We start from the raw sequence: 14917 nt of genomic DNA, 5'->3' as shown, positions 1-14917 counted from the left end.
CTTGTCTTTCCGCATTTTGAAAAGTGGAGGACGGAAACGGAGGAAGAAGAAACATTACTGAACAATGTTTCAGCTTGATCGACTTTAGAAAGGACAATAGAATTCACAATGTTTCAGCTGTTTCTAAAATAGTAATGGTTAAAGAATCATCCAAACCATGAATGTACTTAAACTGAAGGTTCTTTTTTTTTTAATTGTCAGTGTGACATTTTGCTTTAAGGCTTTAAGGCGTTTAGCAGGGGTACCAATAGGTGAGGAAGCCGCTGTAGTAATGAGGCCACCCAGTGAATTATGAATTTTAATGAAGGTGAAGCACAGAGTGTCTGACACGGCTCAGGACAGCTGGAGACTGATCACCTGTAGTTTTAGTCACTCCTGCAGAGAGTACTCCTGGCTTCTCCTTCCATCAGGAAGTACAATGTTACTAATTGGTGCTTGTTGTTTCTTTTTGGGTGTGCATGTCATTATCGCTGACATTAATTAAAATTATTTGCTGGCTCTCAGGTAACCAGCATTACTTGTTCAGCAAGCCGTGCGTCATCTTCATGGGTATATTAAAGTCACAGGCATGAAGTGAAAAGGTCACTTTATGTGTGAGAAATGTTCATCTTTTGAAAGCAATATGCCATGAAGAAAATCGTTCTTTGTTTTAATCATGGAATTATTTCAACAGTACATGTTTTTTATCAAAACGGGTGTGTTGAATATAAAGATGACTGCTGATTTAGTTCAAGTAGGTAAAAGTAGGAGGAAATTTATAGCTTGATTGTGTCACTCTTTCAGCAGGTTTCTGACAGTGTTTACTCATAGAAGTTGAGGAACATTCCTTATGTAGTTTTGAAAGTAAAATAAATTCATTTTTGGACTCTACATTTCTGGTGAACTATGGTTCACTGACTTCTCCGTATTCTCAGTGGGGGTAATTTCAGAACTGCAGTCAGACAAGTTTCTGACTCTCCTACAATGAGGCCTTTTTTAATGGAAAGAAAAAAAAGTGCATGCAGTGGTTTGATTTTCTTTCTTTTTTTTTTACTTTTTAAGCTCACATCATCTGGATGAGTGTGAAATATTTTGTCAAAACTGCAAGTACCATTTTTTTAGCTTTGAAGTTATCGCACAGAGAAATGATGTAAAACGCTGTCATCAGAACAGGTTTTTGATTGGTGGTCCCTCCCAGCTGGAAACACTCAAAATTTCCAGTGGGAGCCATACATTTTAAAACAAACTACAGATCAGTGTTATATTTTGCATCAGCTACTCTTTGATAAATGCTTGTTCAAAGAAAGCAGACACATTTATTGACATTTATCTAGGTCATAAATGGGTTTTTTTTCTTCTTTTTTAAGAAAGTCGATGGGTGAAGTAGCAGCTTGTGTTTCTGAACCCATGCTGAGGTTACACTCTGTATCTCTTTCTTATTTCTCTTTTTGTGCATTTCCATCCATTTTTATATCAGCTGAATGCTTGCAGGGTTGTGCTTCTACTAGTTATTGGATGGGAGGCGTGGGGCTCCCTGGACAGGTAGCCAGTCCACTACCGGGTAACCCAGAGCAACACAGGACAAATAACCATGGATCCACACACAGGTTTATACTAACACCTGAGGGCAGTTTAGAGCAGAGGGACAGTCAACGTAATGCATTTTTAAAAAGTGTAGAAAAGATGGAGTACCCAGAGAAACCCGTACATGTTAGGAGAAAACATATTTGAACTCAGTTAAACCAACAAATTAATTGTACCAACATGTAGCACAAAAATGCTAACTAGATTATTAACCCTGTTAATGTAAATAATTATTAACATCATTTGTTTTTCTATTTAAAGATTCAGAACGATGCTCTTAGATTTTATATTCAGCTCAACTCCTTCTGCAGCCTCTCTGGTACGCTCCTTTAAATCCAGTCATCATCCTGACCTTTTATCAGAAACATTAATTGGTTTTGAGATGCTCAGTGATGCTTTTTGAGTCTTAAATGTTTTTCCCCATGGATGAAGAACCAAATTAAAAGTGAGCCTAATTTTCGTGCAGCTTGCTGAAGGGGTGACTCGGTGTCTCTGTTTAGATTTACTGCATCCTTTGCCTCTTCCCGTGTGGAGGTGAACAAATGTAAAGATGTGCCGTCAGAGTTGAGCCCTGCAGAGGAGGTGACCTTCATCTGTTTCAGCCAACATTTATGAAATTCAAAGTGCAAAGAGAGACAGGAGATTGATTATTTGTTGTTGTTTTTAAAGCCTTGAGCCAGCCTTTCTTTTCCTATTGTTGCTCTTCTTTCGATGTTCTTCTGCTCATGCTCACCAGTTGATCACTAACTCTGCGTGTCTTATGTTATCCTTTGTACATGTGAAAACTCCAAAACTCAGTGTAAAGATAAAACAAGCAGAACTGGGAACTGGATATCTGAATGGTCCTTCAAAACCTGCCAAAAAACCTCTATAAATCCCATTCTGTCTTTGGACACTTCATTCATGTAAGAGTGAAGAACAATGCACCCGTGTCTGTCATGTTTTCTCTGTATTGTCGGCAGCCTTTGTGTTCTTCTGCTTCTCCGTGGATCCCTGAAGCTTTCTGCTTTTCTTCCATGTGCTCTCTTACTTCCATCTAAGGCAACAGTGATTCTGTTCTTTGTGTGAACTGATGATGGATGAGACACTCAAACTCTACAACACAATTCAAACAGGAACAACGATGTGGCTGCTCACCTGTTTATTACCTCTGCGCGAAGGGACAGGCTCACCCTGAAAGCAGGTAGATGTTAGATTATGATACTGAGAATTAATTATGAAAATCTGGAGGGTTTCAGGACAATTAAAACAAATTTAAGGACATATCAGATTGCTTTCAACACTGTGGTAGTAAATGTAATCACTGTAGCTCATCCACGTTGTCCTTGTCTTGTATCCAGAAGAACTGAGACTAAACCTTTAAATTTTCTTGTCTGTAAAGGAAAAAAAAATCCCTTCTCACCCTTCGTGGGTGGTCTGTTTCATCCTCTGAGCTCGGGTCCTCTACCAGAGGCCTGGGAGCTTGAGGGTTCTGCGCAGTATCTTGGCTGTACCTAGTACTGCACATTTCTGGACTGAGATGTTTAATGTTGTTCCTGGGATCTGTTTTAGCCACTGCTCCAGTTTGGGGGTGACTGCCCCGAGGGCCCCGATGACCACAGGCACCACTGTGGTCTTCACCTTCCAGGCCTTTTCCAGTTCCTCTCTGAGGCCCTGGTATTTCTCCAGTTTCTCGTGCTCCTTTTTCCTGATGTTGTAGTCACTTGGTATTGCTACATCCACCAAAACGGCTTTCCTCTGTTGTTTATCCACCACCACAATGTCCGGTTGGTTTGCCATTACCATTTTGTCTGTCTGGATCTGGAAGTCCCACAGGATCTTAGCTCGGTCATTCTTCACCAACTTTGGGGGTGTTTCCCACTTTGATCTCGGGGCTTCCAGTCCATATTCTGCACAGATGTTCCTGTACACTGTGCCCGCCACTAGGTTATGTCATTCCATGTAAGCTTTCCCTGCCAGCATCTTGCACCCTGCACTGTCTCAGGGGCCTCCTTGCACAATCTACACCTTGGGTCTTATCTGGTGTGGTAGATCTGAGCCTCTATTGCTCTGGTGTTTAGGGCCTGTTCCTGTGCAGCCAGGATGAGTGCCTCTGTGCTGTCCTTGAGTCCAGCTTTCTCCAGCCATTGGTAGGATTTCCTGATATCAGCCACTTCAGTTATTTGTGGGTGGTACATCCCATGTAGGGGCTTGTCCCCCCATGATGGTACCTCCAGCACCTCATCCTCTGTTCCCCATTGTCTGAGACTCGGGACATCGTCCGTTGAGGCTTTGTCCTTGATGTATTTATGGATCTTGGATGTTTCATCCTGGACAGTGGCTCTCACACTCAGTAGTCCTCTGCCTCCTTCCTTACGGCTCGTGTACAGTCTCAGGGTGCTGGATTTGGGGTGGAACCCTCCATGAATGGTTAGTAGCTTCCGAGTCTTAACATTCGTGGTCTTTAACTCCTCCATTGGCCATCTAATTATTCTTGCAGGGTATCTGATTACTGGTAAGGCATAGCAGTTTATTGCACGGATCTTGTTCTTGCCATTGAGCTGGCTTCTCAGGACTTGCCTTATTCGTTGGAGGTATTTGGCTGTGGCTCCTTTCCTTGTGACCTCATCGAGGTTGCCATTTGCTTGTGGTATTCCCAGGTATCTGTGCTCTATGTCTGCTATTGTTCCTTCTGGGAGTGAGACCCCTTCTGTGTGGACGACCTTCCCTCTCTTTGTAACCATCCGACCACACTTCTCTAGTCCGAATGACATCCCAATGTCATTCGGGATGTCATCCAGGATCTACAGCACCACCAGTGCTGTAGTTCCTGGTGGTGTGGATCAGTGAGTCAATGTCTCGCTCGCTCTTGGCGTACAGCTTAATGTCATCCATGTAGAGGAGGTGACTGATTGTGGCCCCATTCTTGAGTCAGTATGCATAGCCAGTCTTGTTGATGATTTGGCTGAGGGGGTTCAGGCCTATTCAGAACAGCAGTGGGGACAGAGCATCTCCTTGGTATATGCCACATTTGATGAACACTTGTGCAAGTGGTTTGCAGTTGGCTTCAAGGGTGGTTTTCCATAGTCCCATCGAGTTTGCAATGAAGGCTATTAGGGTCCTATTGATTTTGTACATCTCTAAGCATTCAATGATCCAAGTGTGTGGCATTGAATCATAGGCTTTCTTGTAATCAATCCAAGCCGTGCAAGGTTGGTGTGTCGGGTTTTGCAGTCTTGGGCGACTGTGTGGTCTACAAGGAGTTGGTGTTTGGCTCCTCTGCTATTTAAGCCTATGCCCTTCTGTGCCATGCTCATGTATTTATCCATGTGCCCGCTTATCTTAGCTGCTATGATGCCTGACATGAGCTTCCACGTTGTAGAGAGACAGGTTATTGGCCAATGGTTGGATGAGACTGAACCCTTTGAGGGATCCTTCTGCGTCCTTCAGTTAGCCATTCAGGGTGAATCCCATTTTGTAGCAGCTGGTTCAGTTGAGTTGCCAGTCGCTCATGGAGGGCAGTGAGTTTCTTCAGCCAGTAGGCATGGATCATGTCAGGTCCTGGTGCTGTCCAGATTTTCATACCTGAGACTCTTTCTTGGACATCTGCCACAGTGATGGTTACCGGGGCTTGTTCAGGGAGGTTGCTGTGGTCCTCTCGTAGAGAGGTTGGCCACTATGCATTGCTGTTGTGGGACGCCTCCCTTTCCCATATGCCTTTCCAGTATTGTTCAGTCTCCAGCCTTGGTGGGTCTGCTCTGTTGTTATTACCCTGCCATTGGGAGTACACTTTAGCTGGTTGGGTGGAGAAGAGCCGGTTAATCCTCCTGGCTTCATTTTCTCTTGTGTATCTCTTTAGGTGGCTGGCCAAGGCTTGTAGCCTTTGTTTGGCAGTTTTGAGTGCTTCAGGTATGGGTATCTGGCTGTACTTCTTAGGTACTGATCTTTTCATTGTACCCCTTTGGACCATTGTAATTGGCGTCGGGGTTGCCTGGTGTTCATTCGGGCCACGATTCTCTCTCTCAGGTCTTGTTCCAGTATATATATATATATATATATATATATATATATATATATATATATATATATATATATATATATACTGTCTTAAACGGTATTCTTCACAAAGTATCCAAACATCATAAACTTTTTGGTATTTTGTCATGTTATAACCACATACTACAATGTATTTTAGTGAGACTTCTTGGTATAGATTAACACAAAGTGGTGAATAAATGTAAATTAGAAGTGAAAAATTAATATATAGTTTTTGATATCCCTTTACAAATTAATGACTGAATAGAGTGTCTATTCAGCCATTCAGTCAATACTGTTTAAAATCTTTTACTCTAGTACCCCTAAATGAAATCCATTGTAATAAAGTAATTACGAAACAGAGCCCACCTATGAGTAATTGTAATAGCTGTTTCAATGCAGCTGGTTTGTGAAGCTCTTGAGTGGTTTGTTAAAGAACATTGGTGAAGAAACGGCATCAGGAAGATAAAGGACAAAAAGGACGAGGATAAAGATGTAGACAAGCTGTGTGTGAAGCAGGCTTAGGCCTTAAAACAACAGCCCATCTCAGGTTCTTATGGACAACAGTTCAATCCATTTTGCACTGTGTGCCGGACTCTAAAATGGCTGAGTCAAAGTTCAGACATAGGACCAATTGAGAATATATCCAGTGACTTGAAAAAATGCATCCAATTAGATTGGGAAAAAAGCAGTCTCTGACTGAGAAAAGACGCACCACTGTAACTTGAGCTTAAGTACTGGCTGTACCTCTTTGTCTTGGTGCATTCAAATACATTGTTATTGTTTGTGGTTGTAACATGACAAAATGTGGAAAGATTCATAAATGCTTTGCAAGGCACTGTATGTGTCTTGAGGAATAAACAGCTTTGAAAAAAGGGTCAGTTTGGGGCCAAAGGAGGGGGAAGGAGATCTTTGTAAGGGGTTTGTTTATGAGATTAGCAGAAGCCTGACGTGAGAAGCAGGATTTGGGATTAGTGACAGACCTTCAGGTTTAACATTAACATTTTACCGTTTTGAAAATGGATTACATTTTGCTGGAACATGGGGAAGCAAATCAAGGTGTGTAAAAGCACTTCCTACTTACTAATCGATTCTCTTGGACAATTGCATTCAACAAGCTTGCTGTGCTCCTAAGTGCATCTCAGAAAGTGGAGAGTATGCCTCCATAAGAGATATTTCATCCCAGTGGAAAGAACTACTTAGCTAAAACAGCCTGATTAAAGCATTAAAGCTTTGTAGCTTGTTGATCTTATGTCATTAGTAAGAAAGCCTACTTAAAGTTTTAAATTAAGTTTGGATAAGATCTATACTTACTGAAAGATTCACAAAGCAGAAGTTGAAGTCAGAAAAAGTGGTCTAAATTTCTCTTAGGAGTTTGACGGAAACGTTATTATAATGTATCAATACAGAGACAAAACAAATTACTAAGTAAAAAATAAATTTTGTTAGTTTTATTCACACAAGCTAGCCTGAAGATCACATCACTTTTGGCAATTTGAAGTAATTTCCCATGTTTTTCAAGACATAATGTAAATGTAAGAATTAGATACACATGTTTGAATATCTCTGATATTTATACTACTAATATTTTTCAGCTTAATGACTCTGTAAATTGTGCATTGACCACATTGTTTCTTTATCACTGATCTTAACTGGGGCAAATGAGGCCTGCAGAGTTTTTGGCAGGCCGTCCACTTTCGGGGACGGTTTCCCACTGCTTCATGTTTTCTCTATTTGTGGATAACGATTCTCCCTGTGTTTTATTGGAGCCCGAAAGCCTTATGGTGTTGTAACCTTTTCCCTACTGAATGTTGTCAATGAATATGTATCTGATCTGATCTGATCTTAAATTGTTTAGATGACTGCAACATTGTGTTTTGCTTTTTGAGATTGTTTGACTTCCTTCCATTTGACACAGATTTCACTGAGGGCATTTCTTGGTTCTCATAACTTGACAAAAATTTAAATTGGGTGCAGTCTGAGTGAAGAGACGTGTGTGGTTGGTCCCATCTGACTGATCATTGAACAAGATTGTTTACAGTGAATGCCCACCTATTTGGGGTTCAAGATTTGTAGATTTTTCTGTGAAACGTGACTCAAAAATACTCAAAATATTTTTTAAAATACTGGTTTGGGTTTTCTTTTTCTTCAAAAAAAAATGTTTTACTGGTTTATCTTTTTCCGCAATCAAAATGTATTTTAAATTAATAAATATTTTATATCGCAGGGATGCTAAAGCAGAAGAAAACTGCTAGAGGGAAAAACCTGTTTGGGATGTCGTCCCACTTTTTACTGTATTTTACGTGCAAGAGTTTTAATTTCTTCTTTCAAACCGGTGCAAGATTTTTATAAATATTGAGGATTCTAAAATTATCTTAATAAATTATCTTTAGCAGCGTTAAGTTAATATCTTAAAATGAAAATTGTATCTTCTACCTACGATTTAGTATTTTGTGTAAATTATTTGCTTGCTCTTCTCTGTGTAGCATTAATGTTTGCTTCTCCAGTTTTAATGTTGAGTTTATAAATTTATGTGGAATAAATTACATTTTCACAGTATCCTCCTGTGTTTTGCTACATTAAGAGTAATGGACAAGTTTCCTACTGATTTCTGATTTTATAATGATATGGTAATGACTCTTTTAAACCACCTGGAGTACAGAAGCTTAATGATTTCACTTATTTTCTAAAAAAATTTCATATTTCTCTTTTAGTGTGACAAACAACTCTCAGTTGTACCTGCCTATAAATGTAGAATAAAAGTAAACTAAAGCACCAAACCTCAGAGAAAAATGTGGGCCACTAATCAGTTCTCTGCCATTAGGCTCACTTTGTTCCTTTTATGTGTTTTCTTCCCTTTGTCTTGCCTGGTTCTTGCATACATATTCAAGGCTGACGTGCTCATTAAGCCTCCCCTAAAAAAAAAAAGAAAAAATGCTGTAAAATGCACCCGTTTAACAACAACCCAGCCTCTGTGACTGAGCTGAATTTAGAAAGGCATGAAGTGAAAATGGGAGGCAGTGAGCTCACACCGCCTTTAAACATTTAGTTTCTCTTGCAGAGCACAAATATTCACGCTGGAAAAACGAGATTCCCTCCCACCCAAGATATGTTGATCTTCGTGAGGGAAATAAACACACTGGTTACTCCCACGCAGTTAAATTTGCTGCCACCCAGGACATTAAGCTGTCCTCCTCTGATCCCTCTGAAGGATGCTATAGATCGGGTTTCCTTAAACAAATACAAAGACACGGAGAATAGAGCCTTATGTTAGATATTTTTGCAGCCCTACTGTCCTCGCCTGTGAGCCAGAAAAACACCTACCCTTACAATGCTTGTTACACAACACCATTACAGTGGCAGTGCTTGAAGATAATTTTCTCCCTGCTTGCAAAGATGAAGTGCCGCTCATTGTGAGCAGTAATGGCCCCCATTCAAAAAGATAGAATGGTTCTGTTGTGGCAATGGCAATTGAAACTTTAAAATATCTCATTTTCTACACACATTCTTCTATCACAGGGCTGATGATAGTTAAAAACAGTGTTTTCAGCTCATTTCTGCATAGGAAAACTGAGCTTCTTCCGCTTTTCCAGCTTTCCGTACAGCAGATGATCACGCTGTGAAGCAGCCGATGAAACGGTGCAGAGTCCGTCCTCGTCGTCTGAGCACCGCAGCACTGAAATGTTTAGGGTCACATCAGGAGTGATGGCAGAACAGATGGTCCAGATGGGCCTCTACTGTTGTTTTGGCCACATCTGTCATATATCCCTGGTTATTTAGGCCTCTCAAGCAATTGTTCACCAGTGCACAAACAGCAATCACAGGTGTTTTTTCACACTTGGTTTGAGCCCCGAGTGCACAGACTTCTAAAAACAACACCAACAATGTTTCCAGCTGGTAAGTGACGAGTGAGGACAGGAGCATGACAGAATGATTGGTGATGCTAAGGGCTTTAGCAGACGGCAACATGACTGCTCCAACTTATTCAAGACCTTTTTACATTTTATCTGAAAAAGTTTTTCATGACAGATAGGACGTTTAAAAGGCATTTATCAACATTTATGTTCAGTGTGGTAAAAAAAAAAAAAAAAATCCAGAAATAGGCACAAAAAAAACACAACAGAGGAAAAAAATAACTCAAGAAAAATGTGTTGGGGGAGGAAATCCTTTTTCAAGCCACTCTGGTGCTGGTAGCATTTTGTGTAACAGCTTCCTCAGTTTGATGGCATTACTTGTTGTTTTAATGTCTCTTTAACACTCAGGTATTACAGATTGCATTACAGAAAGTCTAAGTGCAAATTTGATCGATTGCGTAGGCTATAAAAACAGTGAACAGTGTTTCGCGAAAGTGGTTTAAAATCTAATAAATATATGAAATAAATCATCCTCAGAAATAATTTGCTGAAAATCATAATAGAGACAAAAAAAAATTCAATTTTACAAGATTACTTTGGTGCAATGTTCTGACCATAGAGTTCATCACTACTACTAAACCACAGTGCCTTTCTTTTTTTCTCCCCCGTCTAAATTTATTTACTTCCTGGAAGTATTAAACAATATCCGTGACTTCTCATCTGTTGTGACAATTTTATGTGAAGCTCCCAGTCATTTATCTTGTGAGCAGGTGGGAAAAGGTCACATGGGTTGTGCTGGCGGCTCTGTTTGTGTCAGGGTGAGGACTCTGATCTGATAATGTCCTCATTAGCCAGCCCCAGCTTGTCGGGAAACTCAGCCAGGAGCAGGAGGTCCAGTCGGCTGGTGACGGCTGAGGCCTCAGGGCCGTCACAGGCCAGATGAGCCCCGGATGGCAACTCACGCATCCTGGGGGGGGGGGGCTCCTCCAAACTCAGCTCTAAGAGGGAGCAAAGTCAAGACAGGAGCTGCTGTTTATAAGTTTGTTTTTCCTGCTAATCAGTGTCAATTTGGATGCATCACATGATGTGCCGTGCGGTCTTGGATTAGCTGCTTCCTCACGTATAAAAACCTTCCATGAATATCAAAATTCCAAGCCGCTTTGTGCTCTTTTTCTCCTTCCAATTAAGCATTTGAACAGGAAATGACACCAGCACATCTGGTGCTTCATCTTGGAGTAGAAATAGAAAATATGTAAATAGAGAGTAGTGCTGTGGTAATAACCCCTGCTTCTGTATGCTGCAGCTGCATCTGTTCTGTCTGCTTAAGGCTGCTTTGTTCTCACTGCAGCAGAGATCAGTTCACAGCCTCTGTGTCAAACTGTGGAGGAAGAAGGTCCTCTCGTTTCCTGATGGATGGGCACGAGTATGATTCGAATGTGAGGCTTTAAAAAGTGCCCCTTTCAGCGAGAGAACAAAGATATTTGATGCTGCAGAGAAATCTTAGAGAAGGTGGACAACAACGCAAAGCGGAAGACTGTGCAGCTCACAGAGGAAATATGATATTTCATTTATATATAGAGGAATAATCCAAAAAATATTATTTAGGTTTTTATACATCACAGTTTATCACAGGGTAAATTAAATTACCTGCAAATTTATCATTTATTATTATGTCGTAAACAAAACCATAAAACGATATCACATCACTTTACTGTTGTATCAAGCAGCGTGCACAGCAAATTTGAGGTACCCCCTATTGACTTAGTTTCATAATTACAGAGGAGTTATTACTTTTTTAAACATATGGTCTCTATTTTCTGGAACATATTTGACCATTCTTATTCTGCATAATATGAACTAAATCAAGTTGACAAAACTGTATTTGGAGGAAGGAGGTGATAATCTTCTGTATTACTTATTTCATAGTTTAATAATTAGGTCAAGTCATTATGTCACATTGCAGCAAAAAAAAAACATTTTTATTGGTATATATTCTGATTAGCAAACAGGAAGTAGTGCATAACTGTAAAGTAGAACGAAATTAATTATATGACTTTCTTTTCTTTCCCCATTACTGTGATACCTGTAAAATAAAAACAAGTGCATTCAAATACCTTCAGAAGTCACTTAATTAATAAAGGCTGCCTGTTAGTAATCATACTGTGAATCCAGCTGTTCTGTGGAGGTCTTAGAGGTTTGTTGGAGAACACTGGTGGATGAACAGCATCATGAAGACCAAAGAAAACAACAGGTAGGTTAGAGAGAAAGTTGTGGAGAAGTTAAACTGGAGCTTTCAGTATAGACACTTGAAATGTTATAGTAACTGCTATAAACTTGGAATCGGCAACCGATCAGAAAAAGGGAGTTTAGATCAGATGGGAGAATTTCTCTATAAAATAATCAAGGTTGGGGTGTATGTAGAGAAAGAGAAGTGGGTAAATTATTGCAGATATTCAATGGGGAGTCTTAGATGAAAAGGAAAGATTTGACTTCCAGATTTGGATGTTGTGGATAGGATCAAATGAGGATCTGCTGATTCGAGTGGTTAAGTGTGGTAATAGCAGCAAGTCTGGAGATGATTTATATAATCTGGAGGTTTTCAGTAGAAGAGGATGAAAGAAAATTGAGTAGAGAGGCAGATAGAGATTGAGGCAGCCAGGAAAATGGAGAACAGTGGAGGCAGGTAGATATCCATGTAGGTGTTCACGAAGGAGGAAGTGAATGGAAGCTTTTCAAATTTATCACCAAGGAAATGAATGGTACCATGGATTGGCTGCCAGCCAATGGCGTGGCGTGCCAAGTATCATTGAACCAGGGTACTTCACCTTTCCAAACTGCTTTTCCTGTTAATACTTTAGGTAATCTCTGGAAAATCTGTGAAAAAAGCTAATTTTTGCCAATATTTTGGTGTTATTTTTATACAAAAATCAGCAAATTGGTGAATTTGCAAATATTGAACCACAAATAGGTGGGGGTCCACGATCTGCATTTTTTAAATATCTGTCAAATCTGTCAGAAATGTGTTTTCCATAGACTTTTTGGGAAATAATATATGTGGAATAAACAGTTTTTAAAGAAAACTTTGAATAACAACCCATCTGTGTCTATATTACATGCAAGTCTTAAAGGTCATCTGGTCTTTTGACTTGCTTATTATAGTAAAATGTCATAGTTATAAATGTTTAGTTTTTTCACATAGGACAATGATTTATCTTCTGTTTTTGCTACATTTAAAAAGCTAAGTGAGGCTGACTATGGGTGAAATATTAAAGTTAAGGTTAATGAGACTTTTTTTCCCATTTGTCTAGTCTCGAAAAATTCTCTTCTCAAGCCTTGTTTTATTTTAATCAAAGACAATCTCATGATACATCTAAGACGCTGCTGCTAATGAACTTTACATTTATGTCCTGTCACCATATAATTTCAGCATGATATATGCCACCTACTTACTGTAGGTACATATATTTCTGTCACTTTAAATGCAGGTCTTAATTTATAGCTGGCAGTGGAACCTATCTGTCCAGGTTTATCATGGAATTAAATCTATTCTTGGAGTTGAACAACAGTGATTTCATTTTTAATAGTTTCAATTGTTATAGTTTACACACTGGGACTTGGGCCAAATGTTTTCGTCATCCTCCTTCAAGCTTCTCACAACAGTTGAAGAGATTTTTGGGCCTTTTCTCCTGAAAAGGGTAATGCTAATATTGTTATTTAAAATATTTATTATCTCAGTGAGTCGCTCCCACTCAGCCATTTTTCTGTCTGTGAAAACCCCCTTCTCCTGCTTGTATCTTATATTATTTAGTCTATTAATGAGTTATTTGTTGTAACCTTAATTTAGCTCCAGTGGTAAAATTCTTTTAACTAAATGCAACTAAACACGGAAAGTTTAGGCACGTATATTTATAGTTTTATGTGAAAAAAAAAACATTGAGAGAGTACTCTCTTCTCCGCTTCCTATTGGACGAAAGTGTACCACATGGTTACATGTAAACCTGGACATTTTCCTTTTGTTGACTGATTTAATTTAATATCCCAAAATATACAAACATTAAAACTACTGGATCACCATTAATTATACATACCACGGTCTCTGTTTTTGTTATGTGTTTAAAATAATGTTGAAGTTTGTGAACCGTGAGTCAAGTTGAGTTTGGTCTGAAAGACATGGGTTTTCTTCCCAGCTTCGTGTTATCGCTTCTTGGCCTTTTGACTAAGATCAAGTGTAAATATCTGTTCTTATCAGTTTAATATCTGATAGTTCCTTATAAAGGAACCATATACAGTATTAAGTTGAATTTTGGACCAGGGAGATGGACTTTGAGCTTACTCTATCCTCTCCACACATCATCCTGGTATTGCAGTATTTTCTGGAATGGTGTGCTTGCTTCTTGCTGTTAATTGGAAAATTCTCTTTATTATCAGATCTGAACTTAACAAGTGTTACATGATATTTGTGATGGTACTATATCAGTCTTATGCACATCCCTTCAAATAAAGCACTGACCAGGTTTGCAGGTCATTTTGCTCACATTTACCATTTTATCTCTACTGACACTTCCTATACTGTTTAGACCAGCACTTTACACCTGTCCTCAAACAACTTTGTATTTAATTTGTTGGCATGATTGGGGGGTCATTATCCATCTGAAGACGCAGCTGTGCTTATCTTTTGACTTTCTGGACAGTATCTTGAGACGTTGCTGCAATATTTCTATAACATGCTCATGATCTTGATCATTTGTGAACTGTAATCCCTCTTTAGAGTTGTTGTTTTTTTATTTTTAGTAAAGGCTTCTTCCTCTAGGATTGACGTTTGTCTGTGGAACACAGAAACTGTTTCCTTCTTGAATGGTATGGTGGCTAGACATTCCTACAATGTTTATAATTGTGTTTAACTGGTTGAACCAATGAATGTGGCACTTTTTTGCCTGTTGCATAAAATATGTTCACAGTAGTGTCTCCAATAGACTCAAATGTTGGGAAGTAACAAGAGCTTAGAAGGCCATGACATCGTCTTCTGCCACACAGTAAATAATGTACAGGCAAGTTATATTAACGCATTGTAAATTTAGTAAACCTATGTAATATCTGGACTCTAAAGAAAATTTTCCGTACAACTGTATTTAAATATTCACTTTTGTAGAAAGCAACAATTCCCACTACTCATTAGTTAGTTTTCTCTAAAACAAATTTAATATCTAAACACAATTAGGAAGATTAAGCAAAAGCTCATGTCTGGTTGTTTCAAATAAGACCTTACAAACCCCTTGCAAAGGACTAAATGATTTTGCCAAATGGTTCCTTTGCTGAGAAAAAAAAATAATTGGACAAACACACTATCCAAGGAATTTAACACTGCATGCATGTTAATCCAACAGTTTACTTAGTGGTACTAAAGAGCTCAAATGTTTGTTTTTTTCTGCTTGGCACCAAAACCATATGAATTAATTATTATTAATAATAATACTTTTATTTAATAG

At 39.1% G+C, this 14917-nt stretch overlaps 1 non-coding gene across 1 annotated transcript; it reads left to right on the top strand.

Moving 5' to 3' along the window:
* The first annotated feature begins 13627 nt into the window (after positions 1-13627).
* On the top strand, positions 13628-13823 carry LOC145550915 (U2 spliceosomal RNA). The gene has a single exon (XR_014086741.1). It is a non-coding gene; the product is annotated as a U2 spliceosomal RNA (small nuclear RNA).
* The last annotated feature ends 1094 nt before the right edge of the window (positions 13824-14917 follow it).

The sequence above is a fragment of the Poecilia reticulata genome, chromosome 2 (assembly GCF_904066995.2).
Source record: "Poecilia reticulata chromosome 2, P_reticulata-male-v2, whole genome shotgun sequence".
In the NCBI taxonomy this organism is placed as follows: Eukaryota; Metazoa; Chordata; class Actinopteri; order Cyprinodontiformes; family Poeciliidae; genus Poecilia; species Poecilia reticulata.
This window is presented reverse-complemented; position numbering and strand designations above follow the sequence as displayed.